The sequence below is a fragment of the Phocoena sinus genome, chromosome 1 (assembly GCF_008692025.1).
Source record: "Phocoena sinus isolate mPhoSin1 chromosome 1, mPhoSin1.pri, whole genome shotgun sequence".
NCBI lineage: Eukaryota > Metazoa > Chordata > Mammalia > Artiodactyla > Phocoenidae > Phocoena > Phocoena sinus.
In genome coordinates this window covers 79,456,807-79,462,941 of record NC_045763.1, presented here as the reverse complement: position 1 = coordinate 79,462,941, position 6,135 = coordinate 79,456,807, and positions in this window count along the sequence as shown.

The window sequence follows — 6,135 nt, the reverse complement described above, 5'->3', positions numbered from 1 at the left end:
CAGGAAATCAAGGTTGTATGTAGAAATGGATAAAGAATAACTATAGATATGTATATTCATGTTAGTATATATAAATGTATTTCTTCTTAACTCTGCCCTCTGAGAGAGGCTAGAAGTAATGCACACACCTAGTGTGACATCTTCATGTATAATTTTGTTATCCAACATAAGGAATCAGGCAATACTGGAGAAGTGGTTAGTTTCAGTGCTGAAGCAGAGAAGATTCTAGATGGGCCTAGGATGTCTTGTGGTGTCAGAAAGTAAGGAAGTGCTCAAAACATGTTGGGAGCATGCCAAAAATAACCAAGAACCAGCTTGAAGAAGCTCTAAATGAACAAATATAGGACAAGTTGAGCAAAATAAATAAATAATGATAATAAAATATTAAACCCCACAGAATTAAACAATACTTGAGCCCAAACTGAATTAACTAAGTAATTGAATGAGTAAATACTTAAATGTAGGAGAAGGGATACCCTCTTCCCTAAAATGAACTTGAATCAATAAATGTAGATGAAATGATCAGAATAAAAATCATCTTTAGACAAACACCACAGTAGTAATTTTTCAAGCAAGAATCACCAAGGTATGCTAAAAGTAGCAGCTTTAAAAATTGATATTAGGGCTTCCCTGGTGGTGCAGTGGTTGAGGGTCCGCCTGCCGATGCGGGGGACGCGGGTTCATGCCCTCGTCCGGGAGGATCCCACATGCCACGGAGTGGCTGGGCCTGTAGGCCATGGCCGCTGAGCCTGCACGTCTGGAGTCTGTGCTCCGCAACAGGAGAGGCTACAGCAGTGACAGGCCCGCGTACTGCAAAACAAACAAACAAAAAAACAAACATTGATGTTAAAGTATGATGACAATGCACTCTCATAGTATGAGTATTTCCCAAACAGTACTTTTTAATTAGAAAGAAGTAAATGATAACTTTACAGTGAGGAAACATGACAGACACCACCTTAACATGTGATTAAAGTTACAGTCAAAACTTCAGAATAAATCACATTAACAAATCGCTTGCACAATGTACTGAACATGGAAGAACATCACTTCCAAGTCATTCTTGCCAAAAATGTATATCTTCAATCAAATCATGGGGAAACATCAGAAATACCCAAATCAGAGATTTTCTACAAAGTGGTTGACCAGTACTCTTCCAAAATGTCAAAGTCAAGAAAGACCATGTAAAAGTGAGAAACTATCAAAGAGGAGAGAAGACTAAGGAAACCTAATGACTAAATGCAATGAGGGTCCTGGACTGGATTGTAGGAGCGAAAAGGACATTACTGGGGAAAGTTGTGAAATGCAAATAAGGTGTACAGATTAGTTAAAGGTATTGTATCAACTTTAAAATCTTGTTTCAATTATTGTTTTATCACAGGCAACAAAAGCAAAAATAGAATAGTGGGACCACATCAAAGTAAAAATCTTCTGTACAGGAAAGGAAACAATTAACAAAGTGGAAAGGCCTCCTAAAGAATGGGAGAAAAAAAAGAAAAAAGAATGGGAGAAAATATTTGCATACCATGTATCTGATAAGGAGTTAATTTCCAAACTATAGAAAAAACTTCAACTCAGTATCAAAAAAACAAGCAAACAAATAACACCATTAAAAAATGACAAAGGACTTGAATAGGCATTTCTCTGAAGAAGACAGAAATGGCCAACAGGTATATGATAAGATCCTCAACATCATTAATCATCAGGGAAATGCAAATTAAAAACCACAGTGACATATCACATCTCACCAGATAGGATGGCCATTATCAAAAAACAGAAGATACATGTTTTCAAGGATAGAAGAAACAGAAACCTTTGTGTACTGCTGGTGAAAAGGCAAAATGGTACAGCCACTATGGAAAACATTACGCATACGCAAGCTCTTCAAAAAATTAAAAATAAAACTACTATTTCTTCTAGATTTTCCAGTTTGTTGGCATATAATTCTTCATAAAAGTCCTAGGATCCTTTTTATTTCTGTGGAATCAGTTGTATTGTTTCCTTTTTCACTTCTGATTTTTATTATTTGAATCTCCTCTCTTACTTTCTTAGTCTAGCTAAAGGTTTACCAATTTTGTTTGTATTTTCAAAAATAACTCAGTTTTGTTGACATTTTCTATTGTGTTTTCAGTTTCTATTTCATTTATTTCTACTCTGATCTTTGCTATTTCTTTTCATTCTTCTAACTTTAGGTTTAGTTTGTACTTCTTTTTCTAGTTCTTTGAGGTGTAAAATTAGATTGTTTATTTGAGATATTTTTTCATTTGTCTGCTAATATAGATGTTTATCTGTAAACTTCCTCTTAGAACTGAATTTGCTGCATCCTACTAGTTTTTGTATGTTGTGTTTTCCTCTTTGTTTGTCTAAAGATATATATTTTTAAATTTCTCTTTTTGTTCTCTGATTGCAATGGCTAGTACTTCCAAAACTATAATAGTGAATAGTTGAATAACAGTGGCTAGTGTGGATATCCTGTCTTGTTCCTGATCTTAGAAGAAATGCTTGCAGTTTTTTCACTACTGACAATGATGTTTGCTGTGGGTTTGTCGTATATGGCCTTTATTATGTTGAGGTAGGTTCCCTCTATGCGCACTTTCTGGAGAGTTTTTGTCATAAATGGCTGTTGAATTTTGCCAAAAGCTTTTTCTGCATCTATTGAGATTATCATATGGTTTTTATTCTTTAATTTGTTGATGTGGTGTATCACACTGATTGATTTGCAGATATTGAAAAATTCTTCCAGCCCTGGGATAAATCCCACTTTATCATGGTGTATGATCCTTTCAATGTGTTGTTGGATTCTGTTTGCTAGTATTTTGTTGAGGATTTTTATGTCTATGTTGATCAGTGATATTGGCCTGTAATTTTCTTTTTTTGTGACATCTTTGTCTGGTTTTGGTATCAGGGTTATTGTGTCCTCTTAGAATGAGCTTGAGAGTGTTCCTTCCTCTGCAAATTTTTGGAAGAGTTTGAGAACGGTAGGTGTTAGCTCTTTTTTAAATGTTTGATAGAATTAGCCTGAGAAGCCGTCTGGTCCTGGACTTCTGTTTGTTGGAAGATTTTTAAACACAGTTTCAATTTCAGTACTTGTGATTGGTTTGTTCATATTTTCTGTATCTTCCTGGTTCAGTCTTGGAAGATTGTACCTTTCTAAGAATTTGTCCATTTCTTCCAGGTTGTCCATTTTACTGGCATACAGTTGCTTGTAGTAATCTCTTATGATCCTTTGTATTTATGGGGTATCCGTTGTAACTTCTCCTTTTTCATTTCTAATTTTATTGAATTGAGTCCTCTCCCTTTTTTTCTTGATGAGTCTGGCTAAAGGTTTATCAATTTTGTTTATCTTCTCAAAGAACCAGCTTTTAGTTTCATTGATCTTTACTACTGATTTCTTTATCTCTATTTCATTTATTTCTGCTCTGACTTTATAATTTCTTTCCTTCTACTAACTTTGGCTTTCGGAAAAGAAGAAGTAAAACTGTCACTGTTTACTGATGACACGGTACTATACATTAAAAAAACCCTAAAGATGTTACCAGAAAACTACTAGAGCTCATCAATGAATTTGGTAAAGTTGCAGGATACAAAATTAATTCACAGAAATCTCTTGCAGTCCTATACACTAACAACGAAAGAACAGAAAGAGATATCATGAAACAATCCCATTTACCATCGCGTCAAAAAGAATACATAGGAATAAATCTACCTAGGGAGGCAAAAGACCTATACTCAGAAAACTATAAGATATTGGTGAAAGAAATCAAAGATGACACAAACAGTTGGAAAGATATACAATGTTCATGGATTGGAAGAATCAATATTATGAAAATGATTATACTACCCAAAGCAATCTACAGATTCAATGCAATCCCTATCAAATAACCAATGGTATTTTTCAGAGAATTAGAACAAATAATTTTACAATTTGTATGGAAACACAAAAGACCCTGAATAGCCAAGGCAATCTTGAGGAAGAAAAACAAGCTGGAGGAATCAGGCTTCCTGACTTCAGACTATACCACAAAGCTAAAGTCATCAAAACAGTATGGTACTGGCACAAAAACAAAAATATAGATTAATGGAACAGGATAGAAAGTCCAGATATAAACCCATGCACCTATGGTCACCTAATCTATGACAAAGGAGGCAAGAATATACAATGGAGAAAAGACAGTCTCTTCAATAAGCGGTGCTGGGAAAACTGGACAGCTACATGTAAAAGAATGAAATTAGAACACTCCCTAACACCATACACAAAAATAAACTCAAAATGGATTAAAGACCTAAATGTAAGGCTGGATACTATAAAACTCTTAGAGCGAAACATAGGCAGAACACTCTCTGACATAAATCACAGCAATATCTTTCTCAGTCTGCCTCTACCTCCCATTAAAAACAAAAATAAACAAATGGGACCTAATTAAACTTAAAAACTTTTGCACAGACTTGGGAGCACCCTCCTTGCCAGCCCCCCCTCGGGAGAAGGGCTTCACACCAAGCCGACACACTTTGTCCCTGTGCAGCCCCCGTCCACCACCCTGTGGCTGCCCCACTGGCCGATAAGTTTCTCCAGGTGCGGAATTCCAGGCCTGGCATGGAGTGTGCGCACCAGTCTGGAGCCAGCCTGCCTGATGCCTTGGGGCAACAGATATGTCAGAAACTGAAGCAAGAAAGTACACGGCAGAGGGCAGAGTCAAGATGGCAGACTAGGAGGATGCAGAATTTGTGTCTCTGCACAACTAGAGCACCTATCAGGCACTGGTGGGGGACCACGGACACCTAATGGGTTGGGAGGAACCCCCAGCGACTGGGTAGGATGTGGGATGTGGGGAAAGTGAAGGGGGAGGAGAAGTGGAGGCGGGATGGGACTGGTGCCCTGAGGGGCGGCTGGGGGTGGGGGGAAGGGATCCCATGCCCAAAGTGGGAATTGGGGGACCACTGGGAGGGCAGAGGATCAAAAGGGAGTGTGGCCAGGTTTCCCCTGTACACTTGGCCCCTGGGAGCCTGCTGAGATCCCAGGCCTGATCCTCTGCCCAACAAGGCCCTCTCCAGCCACATGGGTCCTGAGGGAGTGGGAGGGAGGGAAAGGGGAGCAAAAGTAAAGGCCAGACCTACAGTACGAGCACCCCTGAGGGGTGGCTGGGGGAGGGAAGGCGCTCCTACCCCAAGTGGGACCCACCCATAGTTAGGGGTCCAGCGGCGATGGGGCAGATGGTGGGGGGGGGTGCCAAGGAATGGAAGGGAATGCGGCCAGCACTTTACCGGTCCACTTAGGCACTGGCGAGCCTGTTAGTCTCCGAGCCTAATCCTCTGCCCTTGGACCCTCCCTCCTGCTGCACAGAGCCCAAGCCCCGCCCCTACACCCCCACTCAGGGCCCTACCTCTACACTTGGAGACCCCCTCTGAGACCCCCTCCAATGTACTGGGCCTAAACCTCACCCACACACCCTCACTCAGGGCCCTACCTCCAAACTCCAGAACGCCACAGTCCAGAGGCCCTCCTTTCCATGCACTGCCTCTCCCCTTCCACGCAGGTCCTAAGCAGAGGCCCCATCCCACACTTGAACGACACCCTACCTAGGCCCTGCCCCCAAGGCCATTTCCGGCCGCATGGGTCCTGAGCCTAGGCCCTGCCCCAAGCTCAAACGTCACCCCCTCACCTGCCTAGATCCTTCCCCACCCTAAACCCCACCACTGCCTAAGTTCCACCCCTGCCTAAACTCTGCCCCCATAGCCAAGGCTTTTTTTTTTTTTCTTTTTTCCTCTTTTAGATTGGGGTTCTCTTTTACCTTGTTGATTCATTGTTGTTGATTCATTTATGTTTTTATTTTTCCTAATCATTTATTTTTCTAATTTTATTTTATTCTTTATACTTTGTTATTGTTTTCTCCTTTTGGCTTCTTTCCCCTGCCACCCTCCCCCGCCATTTTGGTTTTTTTTTTTTCTTTTTTCTGTTATGGTTTTATTTTACCTTGTTGCAGTTGTTTCAATTATGTTTTTGTTTTTCTTAATATATTTTTTATCTTCCTAATGTTATTTTGTTTTTTATTCTTTGATATTATACTGCTCCTTTTTTTCTTTTATTTTTTGCCATGCCACGCAGCTTGCAGGATCTTGGTTCCCAGGCTGGATGTT